Source organism: Penaeus japonicus, unplaced genomic scaffold (genome assembly GCF_977035675.1).
Source record: "Penaeus japonicus unplaced genomic scaffold, GWHDUDI00000001_assembly GWHDUDI00000029, whole genome shotgun sequence".
Classification (NCBI taxonomy): domain Eukaryota; kingdom Metazoa; phylum Arthropoda; class Malacostraca; order Decapoda; family Penaeidae; genus Penaeus; species Penaeus japonicus.
Window position 1 is genome coordinate 4,336,144 of NW_028234431.1, and position 24,000 is coordinate 4,360,143.

The 24,000-nt window shown below is 37.2% G+C and overlaps 6 non-coding genes across 6 annotated transcripts; 4 read left to right on the forward strand and 2 right to left on the reverse strand.

Moving 5' to 3' along the window:
- The first annotated feature begins 3,835 nt into the window (after positions 1–3,835).
- On the forward strand, positions 3,836–3,906 carry TRNAG-GCC (transfer RNA glycine (anticodon GCC)). The gene has a single exon. It is a non-coding gene; the product is annotated as a tRNA-Gly (tRNA).
- Positions 3,907–7,462: 3,556 nt separating this feature from the next.
- TRNAG-GCC (transfer RNA glycine (anticodon GCC)) lies at positions 7,463–7,533 on the forward strand. Its single transcript has one exon. It is a non-coding gene; the product is annotated as a tRNA-Gly (tRNA).
- Positions 7,534–12,162: 4,629 nt separating this feature from the next.
- TRNAG-GCC (transfer RNA glycine (anticodon GCC)) lies at positions 12,163–12,233 on the reverse strand. Its single transcript has one exon. It is a non-coding gene; the product is annotated as a tRNA-Gly (tRNA).
- A 3,535-nt stretch (positions 12,234–15,768) lies between these two features.
- On the forward strand, positions 15,769–15,839 carry TRNAG-GCC (transfer RNA glycine (anticodon GCC)). Its single transcript has one exon. It is a non-coding gene; the product is annotated as a tRNA-Gly (tRNA).
- Positions 15,840–17,724: 1,885 nt separating this feature from the next.
- On the forward strand, positions 17,725–17,795 carry TRNAG-GCC (transfer RNA glycine (anticodon GCC)). Its single transcript has one exon. It is a non-coding gene; the product is annotated as a tRNA-Gly (tRNA).
- A 3,299-nt stretch (positions 17,796–21,094) lies between these two features.
- TRNAG-GCC (transfer RNA glycine (anticodon GCC)) lies at positions 21,095–21,165 on the reverse strand. Its single transcript has one exon. It is a non-coding gene; the product is annotated as a tRNA-Gly (tRNA).
- Between the last annotated feature and the right edge of the window lie 2,835 nt (positions 21,166–24,000).

Below are 24,000 nucleotides of genomic sequence, written 5' to 3' on the forward strand. Positions count from 1 at the left end.
GAGTCAGGTTGAATGTGTTAGTGACCGGCCGTTTACGTACCTCGTTACGAGTAATGGACAGGGAGAGGTAGACCCGGAGACGCCGGTCGTCAGTCGGGATTAGTGTTGGTGATGCTGCTGGTTGGTTAAGGGTGGGCACTTAGTGGCTACTTTCTTTACTAGATATTTTATAGGGAATGCTGTTTTGATTTCATTAACATTATCATCACGAAATACGTTACATTAACAAGTATAAAAGCGTTGTTGTGTAAAGTGTATTGCTGTAGCGGCGATGAGTAGTGTGAGATAACCTTGCATTGTGTGGCATGGCGAGGGTCGTGATGTGGTAGATCGTAATGCGTGGTGTGGTGTGACTTTGTGATGTGGCTGGGTGTGATTTAGAGTATGGATTGGCTGAGTGTGATGTGGTGTTGGGTGTGGCGTGGTTAGATCGGATTTGGCACAGAGTGTACTGATGTGTGGAATATTATTATAATCTTTTGCTTTACATGAGCAAAAGAATGTTTCCTATTTGTTTCTAAATAGAAACAATAGAATATTCTTTTGTTTGCGTGTTTTTCATTTAATAACACAGGGGAACAGGTACGTGGCTGACACTAAGAATACTCAAAAGAGTAATTGAGGAGGAAAAGGTTGAAAAACACTGATTACACAACAGTGCCAATGACAGCGTTGCTTAAATTGTTAAATTGTTGGTAAACACAATGTCTGTATGAAATTAAATCTTAAGTTAGAGACGAGCGATTCAAAATTCAGAGCAAAGTACTTTTAGCGATATTCTTTTGTCGTAACTATCATATGCGCTAAAATTCCATTTTCTTATTAAATTCTAATTCAAAGGAAATGGATGATGACTTCAGAAAAAAGATCTTTGATAGTATATAGCTTGTGGCCGGACCAATTCTGGTATGAAACTGAAACTATTTCTTCCTTGTACCTCCACTTTTGCTGTCTTTTTAGGGTTCCATTCCTGAAGATTCGGTAAAGTAGCATACAGTAATCATATTTCGTCACCAGATATACTTTCTCGGTTATGTGTGATTTGCCACATGCCCTGCTATCATGTCTAGGTTTTGTTACTTCTGTCACAATCGTCAGCACTGGTAAAAATCCTGAAGTTTTTGCTGTCGTTCTACTATCAAAGCCATCTGACACCTGGTATGACAATTCTTCTTTGCATAATGTTTAGCCATAACATCAAAAATGAAAGAGAGAGCATCTCGACTGATAACCAGATTCTACTCCCCAATCAGCGAGTACGATTGTGAATCTACCAGAAGAGTGCGACAAATATTGAGTGGGGACAAGCGATATGCAAGTCTATTGAAAAAAAAATGTTCTGTGTACTTAGTGCACGCAGCATGGAGTGATATAGAAGTCATTACATTTTATATTAACAATTGCGATTGATTTCAGTATTTAACTCTGTCTAGTTGCTATATTTATATTTGCATTCTATGCATTGGCAAAACTTACTTATTAAGTCCTGAATTATATTAATAATGATTAAAATGATTCTTTGAGATCTGCCTTGATCATTGTCAAATGGGATGTTACTTTTGTAGGAGATGCTAGTATTAAATCGAACATTTCCAAGTTTTAGAAGGGGTAAGTCTATGAATTAAAGTTAATGCTCATCTCACATATCAATGAGAAATATCCTTGAAAACCTTAATCTGAAGCTATGTGACTACTGTCAAAACGCCTTTAAAAGGATATACGGGAGTGGTGCCCCTAATCAAGTCATATGAGCCATGATGACGTCACGCTTAAATGTTCTGCATCCAAATATCATTTGTTCGTTTATCTGTTTTTCCTTGAAATTTAGTTCTTACTTCAGAATTCATATCCTTGGAGTCATTTTGGTATTTCAGTTACTTGAAATGCCGAAATAAAAATTATACATATATCTTTCAAGGAAAGGATATTCTCTGAGTCATTAAAAAAAACAACCTACTTGTCTATATTCATCCGTCTTAACACACACATAGACAAACACAAACACGTACATACACACACACACACACATACACATACACATACACACACACACACACACACACACATATATATATATATATATATATATATATATATATATATATATATATATATATATATATATATATATACCTTTAAGACCTCAGTTGGAATTATTATTCCTGTAAAGTATCATATACACCCACACAAATACGCCCAGATACATATTCACTATCAGTCATTCACAAGACAGATAATAAGATATCCTATGGTTTGTCCTACTCGATGGATTATCCTCAAATCAGGGATTTCAGTATGAATGAAGTAAGAATGCAAATAATTTCACTGAAGTGGCTATTGAAAGCCTCATATTGTTGCCCGATCTAGCCTTTCCAAAGCATCGTTCAGCGTTTCATGTTGAACGACAAGGATGACGAGCGTTTTATCGACTGAACGATAGTTGCGTTGGTAGAAATGAACGACTTAAATGCATGACGGGAGGGGCTTTGGAGCTACGCAGACTGGCGCCGTAGGAAGCGCTGACGGTGCTTTGGTGGTAGGGGATGGCTGTGGTTTGGTAATCGGTAGCACAGGCCAGGTGTATAATCTTCTCAAAAGAGATCTGTAAGTGTAAATGACTAACATAAAAGCGAACAGGAATAAAGGAAAGCTTGCATATTGATGTTCAGAGGCAGGTTCATACATATCCATGCTTGACGATCACTGCTTGTGTGGCTAACCAGTATTGCCAGCTTCCCACAGTCATATATTCCTAGACGTACCATCAAAATTTCCCCTTTCAACACAAATTTTCCCTTTCTTATCTGAGGCCATAATAAATTTTTTACACCTTTAATAATGACGATACTCGCATGTTTCAATTGCTCATAGTATCTTTTCATCTATAAAACTACATCAACAACAACCTATCGAAGCAGAGAGATTATTTCAAAATAACTAACTTACGGTTTTAATGATCTGGATCTTCTGTTGTGATATTTCTTCGGTCATCCTGCTGAGGTGGCTTGGAAGAATCTTGAAATTATAGCATGTAGCATTATCAAATGTCGTTTTAGCATGGAGCAGTCCATCAATTCAGGAACTGATCGTGTATTGTGCCCCCCCGGCCCCAGCCCCCACCCCACTGACTCCTTCCCAAGCTTCCCTCACTCGCCCAGCCACCCGCACTCGTACAGGAAATGATTGTGCATTGTCATCCCTCCTTCAGTCACTCACCTATCCCCACTTTTTCACATTTCTTCCCTTTTCCCCACATAGGTCTATTTCCTCTTAGAAAAAGGAAATTCAGCTTTTCCATGTTTTTTTCTGGCTTTTTATTTTGTTAGTGGTGCCATCAACGCCATCTCTGGCTTTTGACCTGGAGGACATTGCTCGAGGTTCTTCTTGGTTTATGAAAGGTGGAGGAGTTTAAAGATCCAGTATCAAATTTTACTGTATATTATTTTTTCTATAATTCTAATAACGGTATTAATGGTTAAAATATTTGTTATTCTGGTACGTGTCTATGTGAAATTATCATTATAGATGTCTGTCGACTATTTTATTAATCTGTTTCAAAGGACTAATTCCTTTTTTAATCCTATTTCAAAGGACTGAATCATCGAAAAGCTGTCAGTCAATAATGCAAAAATATATGAAACTGTTGTCTCAGCTTTCGCGCACATTCATTTACTTACCAATTTAGGATCATTGATGCATTTCCATTTACTTGTCCTTCAGATAAAATGAATCTTACTACATCCTGATATTAACGGATTGCTAGCTTTATGCTATAGCTTAATACTAGATAACACTACACTTTTCGTATTTTCATTATCTAACATTACTAATGAAAGCTTCGGTGGTTCAGTGGTAGAATTCTCGCCTGCCACGCGGGAGGCCCGGGTTCGATTCCCGGCCGATGCATCTTTTTCGAAACATCAGACCAAATAGATCGTACATGTAAGGTTAAATTGAGGGTGGACAATGGCTAGATATATTTGTACTATGGAAATACGGTCTTATCCAATGTAAGATAGTTTATACCCTAGGTTACGCGTACCGTTGGGGGCATTTCAGGAGTTTATCAGGGGGTAAGCACTTCCATGTCTAGATAGGAGTCAGGTTGAACGTGGCTAGATCTGATGTGGCACATAGTGTACTGATGTGTAGACTGATATTATAATCTTTTGCATAACATGAGCAAAAATACCGTTTCCTATGTTGGTCATGTAGATACTAGTTCATTTTCCTCCTCATAAATATATATAATGGATAAATAATGTTCTTTTGTTTGCGTGTTTTTCACTTATCACACAGGGCAGCAGGTACGTGGCTGATACTAAAAATGCTCAAAAGGGTACGTGGGGAGAAAAAGGTTGAAAAACTGAATACGCAACAGTGCCAATGATAGCGTTGCTTAAATTATTAAATACACAATTTCTAAATGAAATTAAACTCTTTAGTTAGAGACGAGTGATTTAAAATTCAGAGCTTAGTGCTTTTAGCGATATTCTTTTGTCGTAACTATCATATGCACTTAAATTCTGTGCTTATAATAGTCTGCCGAAGTCATTATAGAGTTGGTCTCGAACTAGTTTACTTCCCTTTGGTTAACTTATTACTGAATTCTAATTCAAAGGAAATGGATCCTGATTTCAGGAAAGAGATCTCTGATAATATACAACTGGCGGCGGGACTTGAGAACCAATTCTGGCATGAAACTGCTAAACTATTTCTTCCCCGTACCTCCACTTTTGCTGTCTCTTTAGGGTTCTATTCCTAAATCTGTGGCAAAGTAGAATACAGAATCATTTTCCGTCACCACATATACTTTCTCAGTTATGTGTGGATTGCTACAGACCTGTTATCATGTCTACGTTTTGTTACTTATGTGCAGAATCATCAGCACGGAGAAGAAAAAAAACAACTGAAATCTTTACTGTCGTTCTACTACCAAAGGTAGGGTCTATGGATTAAAGTTATTGTGGTAGCAAACTCATTTCACAAATCAATAAAACCCTCCGACAATATCCTTGAAAACCTAATCTGAGAATATGACCACTGTCAAAACGCCTTTGAAAGACAACACGGGAGCGGTGCCCTTCATCAAGTCATGTGAACCACGAAGACGTCACGCTTAAATGTTCTGCGTCTGAATATCGCCTGTTCGTTTATCTTCTGTTCTTTTGTATTCAGTTCTTACTTCAGAAATAATATCCTTGGAGTCATGAGACTCTGTGCAAAGAACATGGATCTGAGTTACTTGAAATACCGAAATATCAGTTATACATACATCTTTAAAGGAAACTAACACACACACACACACACACACACAGACACACACACACACACACACACACACACACACATATATATTTATATATATATATATATATATATATATATATATATATATATATATATATACTTATATATGTATACATATATATGTATATATACATATATATATACTTATATATGAATAAATATATATGTATATATACATATATATACTTATATATGTATAAATATATATGTATATATATATATATATATATTTAATATATCATACATATATATATATATATATATATATATATATATATATATATATATTATATATATGTATACATATATATGTATATATACATATATGTACATATGAATAAATAAATATATATATATATATATATATATATATATATATAGATAGATATAGATATAGATATACACGCATGATTATATATATACATAATTATGTATATATGCATACATATGTATGTATATATATATATATATATATATATATATATATATATAAAGTATTTATCTATGCCTTTAAGACCTCAAATGGAAGAAGGATCATTTCTTTAAAGTATCTTTAACGTCGCATGTTCACCTTGAATGGCTAAGTAGTGTTGCCATCTTCCCACAACCATATATTCCTAGGCGCACCATCAAAATTTCCCTTTTCGACATAAAATTTCCCTTTCTTATTTGAGGCTATAATACAATATTCACACATATAATCATCATGACGATACAAGTATTATTGATCGTAGTATCTTTACAACTATAAACTACCTCAATGACAGCCTGTCGAGAGAGAGAAAGAGAGATTTTAAAAATTGCGACTAACTTACGGTTGCAATGATTCGGATCTTCTGTTTTGATATTTCTTCGGTCATCCTACTGATGAGGCTTGGAAGAATCTTGAACTTTCAACATGTAGGTGAATCAAAGGTCGCTTTGGCATGGAGACAGTCCATCAATACAGGAACTGATCGTGTATTTTGTGGGGTCCCCTCTCCCCCCCCCCTCTCTCTCTCTCCCATGCATCCCTCCCTCGTCCAGTCACCCGCACTCAGACAGGAACTGATCGTGTGTTGTCACCCCTTTCCCCCCCCCCCCCCCCGCCGCCCTCTCTCTCTCTCTCCCTGGGTACTCTTCCTTTTTTCTTTTATGGAGAATATACTGTTGCCATATCACTTACAAAAAGAATGTCATTTCTTCTCCAACTTTCCCATTTTATCAGTTTTTCCCTAGATTTTGGTCACTTTTGACATTTCTTCCCTTTTTCCCTGCATGGGTCCATTCTCCCCTAGAAAAAGGCAATTCAGCTTTTCCGTTTTGTCAATGGTGCCATCAACGCCATCTCAGGCTTTTGACCTGGAGGGCGCTGGTCGAGATACTTCTTGGTTTATGAAAGGTGTAGGAATGTTTAAATTGTACATAGATATACGAGTTTATTTATCCGGATTCAAGTTTTACTGTGGGATTCCATTTCCTATGATTGTAGTACTAATAGTATTCGGTGTTAAACTAGGTGCATTATCGATGCATAAATTATCCGACTTTTATGATCACGAATGTCATTTATCCGAATATTTTAAACTTAGTCTTATGTATTGTAACATTCTACGAATTTGTTTTGAACAATGTAACATTGCTTCAAAGTTTTACTGTATATTATATTTTCTATAATTCTAATAACGGTATTCATGGTTGAAATATTTGATATTCTTGTGCATGTCTATGTGACATCATCATTACGGATGTCTTTCGACTATTTTAAGAATCTATTTCGAACAATGTCCCTTTGCATCAAAAGACTGAATCATCGACAACCTGTCTGTAAATAATGCAAGAGGTACAACTTTTAACTACAGGTATGAAACTCCTGTCTCATCCTTCGTGCACACTCTCATACACACACATAACTCATTCACTTAACAATTTAGATAGACTTATGGTGATAATGTTTTTTTGTTTTTTTTTATTATCATTATTATTATTATTATTAAGACTACACAGTAAACAAGGATCATTGATGCATTTCCACTGACTTATTCTTCATATAAAACGAATCTTACTATAACCTGATATTAATGGATTGCTAGCTTTATAATGTAGGTTAATACTAGAAAACATGTCTACACTTTTAAAAATGTATTTTTATTCTTCAAGATTTGAAATATAAGCATCGGTGGTTCAGTGGTAGAATTCTCGCCTGCCACGCGGGAGGCCCGGGTTCGATTCCCGGCCGATGCATCTTTTCCGAAACATCAGACGAAAGAGATAGTACACGTAAGATTGAGGGCGGACAATGGCTAGATATTTGTCCCATGGGAACACGGTCATATCCAATGTAAAACTGGTTATCACCCAAGGTTACGCGTACCCCTGGGGATATGTCACGAGTTAATCAGGGGGTAAGCACTTCCAAGTCTAGGTAGGAGTCAGGTTGAATGTGTGAGTGACCGGCCGTTTACGCACCTCGTTACGAGTAATGGACAGGTAGAGGTAGACCCGGAGACGTCGGTCGTCAGTCGGAATTACTGTTTGTGATGCTGCTGGTTGGCCAAGGGTGGACACTTAGTGGCTACTTTCTTTACTGATTATTTTATATCGAATGCTGTTTCGATTTCATCAACATTATCATCGCAAAATACGTTACATTAACAAGTATCAAACTTATAAGTCGTACAGAATCATTCTTCATGGAAAAGTTTCATACAACACAACGCTACAAGTTTTCGTTTGTGCGAAGCGGTGTTGTGTGAAGTGTATTGCTGTAGCGGTGATGTGTGATGTAAGATGACCTTGTGCAGTGTGGCATGGTGTGGCTAGTTATGTTGTTGGTCGTGATGTGGTAGGTCGTTATGTGTGGTGTGACTTTGTGATGTGGCTGGTGTGATTTGGAGTTTGGTTTCGTTGAATGTGATGTGGTATAGGGTGTGACGTGGCTGTTTCAATTTCATTGATATTATCATCACAAAATATGTTACATTAACAAGTATAAAAGCGGGAAGTGCATTGCTGTAGCGGTGATGTGTAGTATGAGATGAGCTTGTATAGTAGTCAGGTATGTTGTGGGTCGTGATGTGGTTGGTCGTAATGTGTGGTGTGGTGTGACTTTGTGATGTGGCTGAGTGTGGTTTGGAGTATGGTTTCGTTGAGTGTGATGTGGTATAGGGTGTGACGTGGCTAGATCTGATGTGGCACATAATGTACTGATGTTTAGATTGATATAATATTTTGCATAAAGTGAACAAAAAATCGTTTCCTATGTTGATCATGTAGGTACTTCTTCACTTCCCTACTTATTAATATAAATAATGGATAAATAATGTTCTTTTGTTTGCGTATTTTTCACTTATCACACAGAGGAGCAGGTATTTGGCTGATACTAAAAATGCTCAAAGGGTACGTGGAGAGAAAAGGGTTGACAAACTAAACCAATTCTGGCATGAAACTGCTAAACTATTTCTTCCCTGTACCTCTACATTTGCTGTCTTTTTAGGGTTCTATTCCTAAATCTGCGGCAAAGCAGAATACAGTATCATATTCCGTCACAACATAATGTATACTTTCTCAGTTATGTATGCATTGCCAAAGACCTATCATCATGTCTAGGTTTTGTTACTTTTGTCCACAATCGTCAGCACGGGGATAAAACCTGAAGTCTTTGTTGTCTTTCTACTACCAAAGGTAGGGTCTATGAATCATAGTTATTGTGGTACGTAACTCATTTCACAAATCAATAAGAACCTCGAACAATATCCTTGAAAACCTAATCTGAGGCGATGTGACTACTGTCAAAACGCCTTTAAAAGACAAAACGGGAGCGGTGCCCTTAATCAAGTCATATGAACCACGAAGACGTCACGCTTAAATGTTCTGCGTCTGAATATTGCCTGTTCGTTTATCTTCTGTTCTTTTGTATTCAGTTCTTACTTCAGAAATAATATCCTTGGAGTCATGAGAATCTATGCAAAGATGGATCTCAGTTACATGAAATACCAAAATATCAGTTATACATACATCATTAAAGGAAACTAACACACACACACACACACACACACACACACACACACACACACACATATATATATATATATATATATATATATATATATATATATATATGTATATATACATATATATACTTATATATGTATACATATATATGTCTATATACATATATGTACATATATATATATATATATATATATATATATATATATATATACTTATATATGTATACATATATGTATATATGTACATACAAATATATATATATGGCAGATAGACCCACTATACACAAAACAGATTTATTGAAATCTGTTTTGTGTATAGTGGGTTTATCTGCCATTTATCAACACGGAAGAGTGTTTTGGAAGTCATATATATATATATATATATAATATATATATATACATATATCTACATACAAATATATATATATATACATAATTATATATATAAAATATATATGTGTGTATATATATATTTAAATATATAACTATTTATCTATGCCTTTAAGACCTCAAATGGAAGAAGGATCATTTCTTTAAAGTATCTTTAACGTCGCATGTTCACCTTGAATGGCTAAGTAGTGTTGCCATCTTCCCACAACCATATATTCCTAGGCGCACCATCAAAATTTCCCTTTTCGACATAAAATTTCCCTTTCTTATTTGAGGCTATAATACAATATTCGTAGTATCTTTACAACTATAAACTACCTCAATGACAGCCTGTCGAGAGAGAGAAAGAGAGATTTTAAAAATTGCGACTAACTTACGGTTTCAATGATTCGGATCTTCTGTTTTGATATTTCTTCGGTCATCCTGCTGAGGTGGCTTGGAAGAATCTTGAACTTTTAACATGTAGGTGAATCAAAGGTCGCTTTGGCATGGAAGCAGTCCATCAATACAGGAACTGATCGTGTATTTTGTAGGGCTCCCTCCCCTCTCTCACTCCCTCCCATGCATCCTCCCTCGTCCAGCCACCCGCACTCAGACAGGAACTGATCGTGTGTTGTCACCCCTTTCACTCCCTCCCTACTTCATCCACCCCCTCCCCCACTCCCTGGGTACTCTTTTATGCAGCAGAATATACTGTTGTCATATCACTTCCAAAAAAGAATGTCATTTCTTCTCTAATTTTTCCATTTTATCAGTTTTCCCCTAGATTTTGGTCACTTTTGACATTTCTTCCCTTTTTCCCTGCATGGGTCCAATTTCCCCTAGAAAAGGGAAATTCAGCTTTTCCGTTTTGTTCGTGGTGGTGATATCAACGCCATCTCAGGCTTTTGACCTAGAGGGCGTTGGTCGAGATACTTCTTGGTTTATGAAAGGTGTAGGAATGCTTAAATTCTACATAAATATACGAGTTCATTTATCTAGATTCAAGTTTTACTGAAGGATTCCATTTCCTACGATAGCAGTACTAATAGTATTCGGTGTTAAACTAGGCGCATTGTCGATGCATTTATTATCCGACATTATGATCACGAATGTCATTTATCCGAATAATTTAAACTTTGTCTCATGTACTGTAACATTCTACGAATCTGTTTCGAACAATGTAACGTTGCTTCAAAACGCCAAGCAAAAGTTTAAAGATCCAGAATCAAGTTTTACTGTATCCTATATTTTCTATATTTCTACTAACGGTAATGATGGTTGAAATATTTGTTATTCTTGTGCATGTCTATGTGACATTATCATTACCGATGTCTTTCGACTATTTCATGAATCTGTTTCGAACAATGTCCCTTTGCTTCAAAAGACTGAATCATCGGCAAGCTGTCTGTCAATAATGTGAAAGGTACAACTTTTAACTACAGGTATGAAACTCCAGTCACATTCTTTGTGCACACTCTCATACACACACACAACTCATTCACTTACCAATTAGATAGACTTATAGTGAAGTGAAGAAGTACTTACATGACCAACATAGGAAACGATTTTTTGTTCACGTTATGGAAAATATCATATCAATCTACATATCAGTACACTATGTGCCACATCAGATCTAGCCACGTCACACCCTATACAACATCACACTCAACGAAACCATACTCCAAATCACAAAATCACACCACACCATACATTACGACCTACCACATCACGACCCACAACATACATAGCCACGCCATGCCACACTGCACAAGGTCATCTCACACTACACATCACCGCTACAGCAATGCACTTCACACAACACCGCTTTTATACTTGTTAATGTAACGTATTTTGCGATAGTAATATTAATGAAATCGAAACAGCCACGTCACACCCTATACCACATCACATTCAACGATACCATACTCCAAATCGCACCAGCCACATCACAAAGTCACACAACATTACGACCTACCACATCACGACCCACAATATAACTGGCCACGCCATGCCACACTATACAAGGTCATGGTACATCACACATCACCGCTACAGCAATACACTTCATACAACACCGCTTTTATACGTGTTAATGTAACGTATTTAGCGTTGATAATCTTAATGGAATCGAAACAGCATTCCCTATAAAATATTTCGGTAAAGAAAGTAGCCATTAAGTGGCCACTCTTGGCCAACCAGCGGCATCACCAACACTAATCCCGACTGACGACCGGCGTCTCCGGGTCTACCTCTCCCTGTCCATTACTCGTAACGAGGTACGTAAACGGCCGGTCACTCACACGTTCAACCTGACTCTCACCCCCTGAAAAACTCCTGAAATGCCCCCAACGGTACGCGTAACCTAGGGTATAAGCTAATCTTACATTGCATTAGACCGTATTTCCATAGTACAAATATATCTACCCACTGTCAACCCTCAATTTAATCTTACATGTATGATCTATTTGGTCTGATGTTTCGAAAAAGATGCATCGGCCGGGAATCGAACCCGGGCCTCCCGCGTGGCAGGCGAGAATTCTACCACTGAACCACCGATGCTTCTGTTATTACCTTGGAAGAATGATAATACATTTTGAAAAGTGTAGACATGTTTCCTAGTATTAACCTACAGTATAAAGCTAGCAATGCGTTGATATCAGATTGTAGTAAGATTAATTTTATCTGAAGGAAAAGTAATTGGAAATACATCAATGATCTTTGTTTACTGTGTAGTCCTTTAAAAAGAAAAATATTATCAGTATAAGTAAATCTAAATTGGTAAGTAAATGAATGTGCGCGAAGGATGAGACAGTAGTTTCATACCTTTTTGCATTATTGACAGACAGCTTTTCGATGATTCAGCCCTTTGAAACAGGATTGAAAAAGGATTTAGTCCTTTGAAACAGATTCATAAAATAGTCGACAGACATGTACCAGAATAAGAAATATTTCAACCATTAATACCGTTATTAGAATTATAGAAAAAAATAATAATAATGTACAGTAAAGCTTGATTCTGGATCTTTAGACTCCTCCACCTTTCATAAACCAAGAAGAACCTCGAGCAATGTCATCCAGGTCAAAAGGCAGAGATGGCGTTGATGGCACCAATAACAAACGGAAAAGCCAGAAAAAACATGGAAAAAACGAATTTCCCTTTTCTAAGGGGAAATAGACCTATGGAGGAAAAAGGGAAGAAATGTGAAAGAGGGGGTAGGTGAGTGACTGAAAGAGGGAGTGAAAGGGGGTGACAATGCATGATCATTTCCTGTAAGATTGCGGGCGGCTTGGCGAGTGAGGAGAGCGTGGGAAGGAGTGAATGGAGGGGGGGGGGACACAATACACGATCAGTTCCTGAATTGATGGACTGCTCCATGCTAAAACGACATTTGATAATGCTACATGCTATAATTTCAAGATTCTTCCAAGCTACCTCAGCAGGATGACCGAAGAAATATCAGAACAGAAGATCAGAATCATTGAAACCGTAAGTAAGTTATTTTGAAATAATCTCTCTCTCTGCTTCGATAGCCTGTCGTTGATGTTGTTTTATAGATGAAAAGATACTACGAGCAATTGAAACATGCGGGTATCGTTATTATTAAAATTATAAAAAATGTATTATGGCCTCAGATAAGAAAGGGAAAATTTGTGTTGAAAGGGGAAATTTTGATATATGGTTGTGGGAAGCTGGCAACACTGCTTAGCCACACAAGCAAAGTGATCGTCAAGCATGGATATGTATGAACCTGCCTCTGAACATCAATATGCAAGCTTTCCTTTATTCCTGTTCGCCATTCTGTTAGTCATTTACACTTACAGGTCTGTTTTGAGAAGATTATACACTTGGCCTGTGCTACCGATTACCAAACCACAGCCATCCCCTACCACCAAAGCACCGTCAGCGTTTCCTACGGCGCCAGCCTGCGTAGCTCCAAAGCCCCTCCCGTCATGCATTTTACTCGTTCAATTCTACCAACGCAACTATCGTTCAGTCGAGAAAACGCTGAAGTCATCCTTGTCGTTCAACATGAAACGCTGAACAATGTGTCGGAAACGCTAGATGTGGCAACAAGATGAGGCTTTCAATGGCCACTTCAGAGAAATTATTTACATTCTTGCTTCATACTGAAATCCCTGATTTGAGGATAACATTACGTATAATCCACCGAGTAGGACAAACCATAGGATATGTTATTATCTGTCTTATGAATGACTGATAGTGAATATGTATCTGGGCGTATTTGTGTGCGTGTGCGTGTTTGTCTGTGTGTGTTAATATGGATGAATATAGACAAGTAGGTTGATTTTTTAATGGTTCAGAGAATATAGTTTCCTTGAAAGATATATGTATAATTTTCATTTTGTTATTTCAAGTAACTGAAATACCAAAATGACTCCAAGGATATGTATTCTGAGGTAAGAACTAAATTTGAAAGACAAACAGATAAACGAACAAGTGATATTTGGACGCAGAACATTTCAGCGTGACGTCTTCATGTTTCATATAACTTGATTAGGGGCACCACTCCCGTATATCCTTTTAAAGGCGTTTTGACAGTAGTCACATCGCCTCAGATTAAGGTTTTCAAGGATATCTCTCACTGATATGTGAAATGAGCAATAACTTTAATTCATAGACTTACCCCTAGTAAAACTTGCACCCCTTGGAAATGTTCGATTTAATACTAGCATCTCCTACAAAAGTAACATCCCATTTGACAATGATCAAGGCAGATCTCTAATAATCATTATAATCATTATTGATATAATGCAGGACTTAATAAGTAAGTTTTGCCAATGCATAGAATGCAAATATAAATATAGCAATTAGACAGAGTTAAATACTGAAATCAATCTCAATTGTTAATATAAAATGTAATGACTTCTATATCCCTCCATGCTGCGTGCGCTAAGTGCATAGAGCCATTTTTTTCCAATAGACTTGCAATGGAGGCAGTCCATCAATACAGGAACTGATCGTGTATTTTGTAGGGCCTCCCCCCCCCCTCTCTCTCTTCCTGGGTACTATTCTTTTTTCTTTTATGCAGTAGAATATACTGTTGTCATATCACTTACAAAAAGAATGTCATTTCTTCTCCAACTTTCCCATTTTATCAGTTTTTTTCCCTAGATTTTGGTAACTTTTGACATTTCTTGCCATTTTCCCTGTATGGGTCCATTCTCCCCTAGAGAAGGGAAATCCAGCTTTTCCGTTTTGTCAATGGTGCCATCAACGCCATCTCAGGCTTTTGACCTGGAGGGCGCTGGTCGAGATACTTCTTGGTTTATGAAAGGTGTAGGAATGCTTAAATTCTACATAAATATACGAGTTCAGTTATCTAGATTCAAGTTTTACTGTGGGATTCCTTTCCTATGATTGCAGTACTAATAGCATTCGGTGTTAAACTAAGCGCATTATCGATGTATGAATTATCCGACATTATGATCACGAATGTCATTTATCCGAACATTTCAAACTTTGCCTCATGTATAGTAACATTCTACGAATCTGTTTCGAGCAATTTAACATTACTTCAAAACGCCTAGCAGAAGTTTAAAGATCCAGAATCAAATTTTACTGTATACTATATTTTCTATAATTCTAATAACGGTATTAATGGTTGAAATATTTGTTATTCTTGTGCATGTCTATGTGACATTATCATTACGGATGTCTTTCGACTATTTTATGAATCTGTTTCGAACAATGTCCCTTTGCTTCAAAGGACTGAAACATTGGCAAGCTGTTTGTCAATAATGCGAAAGGTACAACTTTTAACTACAGGTATGAAACTCTTGTCTCATCCTTCTATGGCTAAGTAGTGTTGCCATCTCCCCACAACCATACACACACAACTCATTCACTTACCAATTTAGATAGACTTATGACGATAATGTTTTTCTTTTTTCTTAAGGACTACACAGTAAACAAGGACCATTGATGTATTTCCATTGACTTATTCTTCATATAAAACGAATCTTAATATAACCTGATATTAACGGACTGCTAGCTTTATATTGTAGGTTAATACTAGAAAACATATCTACACTTTTCAAAATGTATTTTCATTCTTCAATTGTTACAATAGAAGCATCGGTGGTTCAGTGGTAGAATTCTCGCCTGCCACGCGGGAGGCCCGGGTTCGATTCCCGGCCGATGCATCTTTTCCGAAACATCAGACGAAAGTGATTGTACACGTAAGATAAAATTGAGGGCGGACATTGGCTAGATGTTTGTCCTATGGAAACACGGTCACATCCAATGTAAAACTGGTTTTCACCCTAGGTTACGCGTACCCCTGGGGATATGCCTGGAGTTTATCAGGGGGTAAACACTTCCAAGTCGACTGACGATCGGAGACGCCGGTCGTCAGTCGGGATTAGTGTTGGTGATGCCGCTGGTTCTCCAAGAGTGGCCACTTAATGGCTACTTTCTTTACTGAAATATTTGATAGGGAATGCTGTTTCGATTATATTATTATTATCGCTAAATACGTTACATTAACATGTATAAAAGCGGTGTTGTATGAAGTGTATTGCTGTAGCGGTGATGTGTGGTGTAAGATGACCTTGTATAGTGTGGCATGGCGTGGCCAGTTATGTTGTGGGTCGCGATGTGGTAAGTTGTAATGTGTGGTGTGACTTTGCGATGTGGCTGGGTGTGATTTGGAGTATGGTTTGGTTGAGTGTGATGTGGTAGATCTGATGTGACATATAGTGCACTGATGTGTAGATTGATATTATAATCTTTTGCATTACATGAGCAAAAAAATAATTTCCTATGTTGGTCATGTGTGCACTTTACTACTTACAAATAATAATGGATAAATAACGTTCTTTTCTTTGCGTGTTTTTCACTTATCACAGAGGGGAGTAGGTATGTGGCTGATACTAAAAATGTTCAAACGGGTACGTGGAGGAGGAAAGGTTGAAAAACTGAATATGCAACAGTAAGTCTTTTAGCGATATTTTGTCGTAACTATCATATGCACTTAAATTCTGTGCTTATAATAGTCTGCCGAAGTCATTATAGAGTTAGTCTCGAACTAGTTTACTTCCCTTTGGTTAACTTATTATTGCATTCTAATTCGAAGGAAATGAATGCTGACTTCAGGAAAGAGATCTTTGATAATATACAACTTGCGGCGGGACTTGAGAACCGATTCTGGCATGAAACTGCTAAACTATTTCTTCCCTATACCTCCACTTTTGCTGTCTCTTTAGAGTTCTATTCCTAAATCTGCGGCAAAGAAGAATACAATATTATATTTCGTCACCAGATATAATTTCTCAGTTAAGTGTGGATTGCCACAGACCTGTTATCATGTCTAGGTTTTGTTACTTTTGTCCACAATCGTCAGCACGAAAAAAAATAGTACTAATAGTATTCGGTGATTAACTAGGCGCATTATCGGTGCATGAATTATCTGGAATTATTATCACGAATGCCATTTATCCGAATAATATGATCTTTGTCTAATGTACTGTAACAGTCTATGAATCTGTTTCGAACAATGTAACGTTGCTTCAAAACGCCGAGCAGAAGTTTAAAGATCCAGAATCAAGTTTTAATGTATATATATTTTTTTTCCTATAACTCTAATAATGGTATCAATGGTTGAAATATTTGTTATTCTTGTGCATGTATTTGTGCCATTATCATTACGGATGTCTTTCGACTATTTTGTGAATCGTTACGAACAATATCCCCTTGTTTCAAAGAACTGAATCATCGAAAAAATGCAAAAAGGTAATAATTTTAACTTCAGGTATGAATCTGCTGCCTCATCCTTTGTGCGCACACACACACACACTAATTCACTTGGCAATTTAGATAGACTTATAGTGATATTTTTTTTCTTTTTCTTTTTTTAAGGAATACACAGTAAACAAGAATCATTGATGCATTTCCATTTTCTTTTATATAAAAGGAATCTTACTACTGGCTGATATCAACGGATTGTTAGCTTTATACTATAGGTTATTACTAGAAAACATGTCTACACTTTTCAAAATGTATTATCATTCTTCAACACTGAAAATAGAAGCATCGGTGGTTCAGTGGTAGAATTCTCGCCTGCCACGCGGGAGGCCCGGGTTCGATTCCCGGCCGATGCATATTTTTCGAAACATCAGACCAAATAGATCGTACATGTAAGATTATATTGAGGGTGGAAAATGGCTAGAAGTATTTGTAATATGGAAGCAATGTCTTATCAAATGTAAGACTGGTTTTCACCCTAGGTTACGCGTACACCTGGGGATATGTCACGAGTTAATCAGGGGGTAAGCACTTCCATGTCTAGGCAGGAGTCAGGTTGAATGTGCGAGTGACCGGCCATTTACGTACCTCGTTACGAGTAATGGACAGGGAGAGGTAGACCCAGAGACGCCGGTCGTCAGTCGGGATCAGTGTTGGTGATGCTGCTGGTTGGCCAAGGGTGGGCACTTAGTGGCTACATTCTTTACTAAACATTTGATAGAGAATGCAGTTTCGATTCCATTAACATTATCATCGCAAAATACGTTACATTAACAAGTATAAAAGCGGTGTTGTGTAAAGTGTATTGCTGTAGCGGCGATGAGTAGTGTGAGATAACCTTATATTGTGTGGCATGGCGTGGGTCGTGATGTGGTAGATCGTAATGCGTGGTGTGGTGTGACTTTGTGATGTGGCTGGGTGTGATTTAGAGTATGGATTGGCTGAGTGTGATGTGGTGTAGGGTGTGGCGTGGTTAGATCTGATTTGGCATAGAGTGTACTGATGTGTGGAATATTATTATAATCTTTTGCATTACATGAGCAAAAGAATGTTTTTTATTTGTTTCTAAATAGAAACAATGGAATATTCTTTTGCTTGCGTGTTTTTCACTTAATAACACAGGGGAGCGGGTACGTGGCTGACACTAAGAATACTCAAAAGAGTACTTCGGGAAGAAAAGGTTGAAAAACACTGATTACACAACAGTACCAATGACAGCATTGCTCAAATTGTTAAATTGTTGGTAAACACAATGTCTGAATAAAATTAAAGTCTTTGGTTAGAGACGAGCGATTCAAAATTCAGAGTAAAGTGCTTTTAGTAATATTCTTTTGTCGTAACTATCTTATGCGCTAAAATTCCCTTTTCTTAACTTATTATTGAATTCTAATTCAAAGGAAATGGATGATGACTTCAGGAAAAAGATCTTTGATAGTATACTGATACTTCCACTTTTGCTGTCTTTTTAGTGTTCCATTCATGAATATGCGGCAAAGTAGCATACAGTAATCATATTTCGTCACCAGATATACTTTCTCAGTTATGTGTGATTTGCCACATGCCCTGCTATCATGTCTAGGTCTTGTTACTTCTGTCACAATCGTCAGCACGGGGAAAAAATCCTGAAGTATTTGCTGTCGTTCTACTATCAAAGCCATCTGACACCCGGTATGACAATGCTTCTTTGTATAATGTTAAGCCATAACATCAAAAATGAAAGAGAGAGCATCTCGACTGATAACCAGATTCTACTCCCCAATCAGTGAGTACGAGCATGAATCCGCCACAGGAGTGCGACAAATATGGGATAGGACAAGCGATGTGCAAGTCTATTGAAAAAAAATGTTATGTGCACTTAGTGCACGCAGCATGGAGGGATATAGAAGTCATTACATTTTATATTAACAATTGAGATTGATTTATGTATTTCACTTTGTCTAATCGCTATATTCATATTTGCATTCTATGCATTGGCAAAACTTACTTATTAAGTCCTGCATTATATTAATAATGATCAAAATGATTATTAGAGATCTGCCTTGATCATTGTCAAATGGGATGTTACTTTTTTAGGAGATGCTAGTATTAAATCGAACATTTCCAAGGGGTGCAAGTTTTACAAGGGGTAAGTCTATGAATTAAAGTTATTGCTCATTTCACATATCAGTGAAAGATATCCTTGAAAACCTTAATCTGAGGCGATGTGACTACTGCCAAAACGCCTTTAAAGGGATATACGGGAGTGGTGCCCCTAATCAAGTCATATGAACCATGAAGACGTCACGCTTAAATGTTCTGCGTCCAAATATCACTTGTTCGTTTATCTGTTTGTCTTTCATATTCAGTTCTTACTTCAGAATTCATATCCTTGGAGTCATTTTGGTATTTCAGTTACTTGAAATAACGAAATAAAAAATATACATATATCTTTCAAGGAAACTATATTCAATGGGCCATTAAAAAATCAACCTATTTGTCAATATTCATCCCTAAAGATACAGCAAAAGTGGAGGTACAAGGAAGAAATAGCTTCAGTTTCATACCATAATTGGTTCTCGTCCCGCCACAAGCTATATACTATCAAAGATCTTTTTCCTGAAGTCATCATCCATTTCCTTTGAATTAGAATTCAATAATAAGTTAAGAAAAGGGAATTTTAGCGCATAATATAGTTACGACAAAAGAATATCGCTAAAAGCACTTTATTCTGATTTTTGAATCGCTTGTTTCTGACTAAAGATTTAATCTCATACAGACATTGCGTTTACCAACAATTTAACAATTTAAGCAACGCTGTCATTGGCACTGTTGTGTAATCAGTGTTTTTCAACCTTTTTTTTCCCCAAGTACTCTTTTGAGTATTCTTAGTGTCAGCCACGTACCCGCTCCCCTGTGTTATTAAGTGAAAAACACGCAAGCAAAAGAATATTCCATTCTTTCTATATATAAACACATAGGAAATATTTTTTGCTCATGTAATGCAAAAGATTATAATAATATTCCACACATCAGTACACTCTGTGCCACATCAGATCTAACCACGCCACACCCAACACCACATCACACTCAGCCAATCCATACTCTAAATCACACCCAGCCACATCACAAAGTCACACCACACCACGCATTACGACCCACTACATCACGACCCACGCCATGCCACACAATGCAAGGTTATCTCACACTACTCATCGCCGCTACAGCAATACACTTTACACAACAACGCTGTTATACTTGTTAATGTAACGTATTTCGCGATGATAATGTTAATGAAGTCAAAACAGCATTCCCTATAAAATATCTAGTAAAAAAAGTAGCCACTAAGTGCCCACCCTTGGCCAACCAGCAGCATCACAAGCATTAATCCCGACTGACGACCGGCGTCTCTGGGTCTACCTCTCCCTGTCCATTACTCGTAACGAGGTACGTAAATGGCCGGTCACTCACACGTTCAACCTGACTCCTACCTAGACATGGTAGTGCTTACCCCCTGATTAACTCGTGACATATCCCCAGGTGTACGCGTAACCTAGGGTGAAAACCAGTCTTACATTGGATAAAACCGTGTTTCCATATTACAAATGCATCTAGCCATTGTCCACTCTCAATTTGATCTTACGTGTACGATCTATTTGGTCTGATGTTTCGAAAAAGATGCATCGGCCGGGAATCGAACCCGGGCCTCCCGCGTGGCAGGCGAGAATTCTACCACTGAACCACCGATGCTTCTATTTATATGCTAGAAGAATGAAAATACATTTTGAAAAGTGTAAACATGTTTTCTAGTATTAACTTACAATATAAAGCTAGCAATCCGTTGATATCAGGTTATAGTAAGATTCGTTTTATCTGAAGGACAAGTAAATAGAAATACATAAATGATCCTTGTTACTGTGTAGTCCTTAAAAAAAAAGAAAAACATTATCACTATAAGTCTATTTAAATTGGTAAGTGAATGAGTTGTGTGTGTATGAGAGTGTGTACGAAGGATGAGACAGGAGTTTCATACCTGTAGTTAAAAGTTGTACCTTTCGCATTATTGACAGACAGCTTGTCGATGATTCAGTCCTTTGAATCAAAGGGACATTGTTCGAAACAGATTCTTAAAATAGTCGAAAGACATCCGTAATGATAATGTCACATAGACATACACAAGAATAACAAATATTTCAACCATTAATATCGTTATTATAATTATAGAAAATATAGTATACAGTAAAATTTGATTCTGGATCTTTAAGCTTCTGCTCGGCGTTTTGAAGCAACGTTACATTGTTCGAAACAGATTCGTAGAATGTTACAATACATGAGACAAAGTTGAAAATATTCGGATAAATGACATTCGTGATCATAATGTCGGATAATTCATACATCGATAATGCGCCCAGTTTAACACCGAATACTATTAGTACTGCAATCATAGGAAAGCGAATCCCACAGTAAAACTTGAATCTAGATAAATGAACTCGTATATTTATGTAGAATCTAAGCATTCCTACACCTTTCATAAACCAAGAAGTATCTCGACCAACGCCCTCCAGGTCAAAAGCCTGAGATGGCGTTGATGGCACCACTGACAAAACGGAAAAGCTAAATTTCCTTTTTCTAGGGGAGAATGGACCCATGCAGGGAAAAAGGGAAGAAATGTCAAAAGTGACCAAAATCTAGGGGAAAACTGATAAAATGGGAAAATTGGAGAAGAAATGACATTCTTTTTGTAAGTGATATGACCACAGTATATTCTACTCCATAAAAGAAAAAAAGGAAGAGTACTCAGGGACACAGAGAGGGGGGGGGGGGGGGGAGTGGCTGAAGGAGGGAGGGAGTGAAAGGGATGACAACCCACGATCAGTACCTGAGTGCGGGTGACTAGACGAGGGAGGGATGCATGGGAGAGAGAGAGAAGGGGGGAGGGGGCCCTACAAAATACATGATCAGTTCTTGTATTGGTGGACTGCCTCCATGCTAGTCTATTGAAAAAAATGGTTTTGTGCACTTAGTGCACGCAGCATGGAGGGATATAGAAGTCATTACATTTTATATTAACAATTGAGATTGATTTCTGTATTTAACTCTGTCTAATTGCTATATTTATATTTGCATTCTATGCATTGGCAAAACTTACTTATTAAGTATTGCATTATATTAATAATTATTAAAATGATTATTAGAGATCTGCCTTGATCATTATCAAATGGGATGTTACTTTTTTAGGAGATGCTAGTATTAAATCGAACATTTCCAAGGGGTGCAAGTTTTAGAAGGGGTAAGTCTATGAATTAAAGTTATTGCTCATTTCACATATCAGTGAGAGATATCCTTGAAAACCTTAATCTGAGGCGATGTGACTACTGCCAAAACGCCTTTAAAAGGATATACGGGAGTGGTGCCCCTAATCAAGTCATATGAACCATGAAGACGTCACGCTTAAATGTTCTGCGTCCAAATATCACTTGTTTGTTTATCAGTTTTTCTTTCATATTCAGTTCTTACTTCAGAATGCATATCCTTGGAGTCATTTTGGTATTTCAGTTACTTGAAATAACGAAATTAAATTATACATATATCTTTCAAGGAAACTATATTCAATGGGCCATTAAAAAATCAACCTATTTGTCTATATTCATCCCTAAAGATACTGCAAAAGTGGAGGTACAAGGAATAAATAGCTTCAGTTTCATACCAGAATTGGTTCTCGTCCCGCCACAAGCTATATACTATCAATTAGAATTAGAATTCAATAATAAGTTAAGAAAAGGGAATTTTAGCGCATAATATAGTTACGACAAAAGAATATCGCTAAAAGCACTTTACTCTGAATTTTGAATCGCTTGTCTCTGACTAAAGATTTAATCTCATACAAACATTGTGTTTACCAACAATTTAACAATTTGAGCAACGCTGTCATTGGCACTGTTGTGTAATCAGTGTTTTTCAACCTTTTTCTTCCCCAAGTACTCTTTTGAGTATTCTTAGTGTCAGCCACGTACCCGCTCCCCTGTGTTATTAAGTGAAAAACACGCAAGCAAAAGAATATTCCATTCTTTCTATATATAAACACATAGGAAATATTTTTTTGCTCATGTAATGCAAAAGATTATAATAATACTCCACACATCAGTACACTCTGTCCCAAATCCGATCTAACCACGCCACACCCTACACCACATCACACTCAGCCAATCCATACTCTGAATCACACCAAGCCACATTACAAAGTCACACCACACCATGCATTACGATCTACCACATCACGACCCACGCCATGCCACACCATACAAGGTTATCTCACACTACTCATCGCCGCTACAGCAATACGCCTTACACAACACAGCTTTTATACTTGTTAATGTAACGTATTTCGCGATGATAATGTTAATGAAGTCAAAACAGCAATCCCTATAAAATATCTAGTAAAAAAAAAGTAGCCACTAAGTGCCCACCCTTGGCCAACCAGCAGCATCACCAACACTAATCCCGACTGACGACCGGCGTCTCCGGGTATACCTCTCCCTGTCCATTACTCGTAACGAGGTACGTAAACGGCCGGTCACTCACACA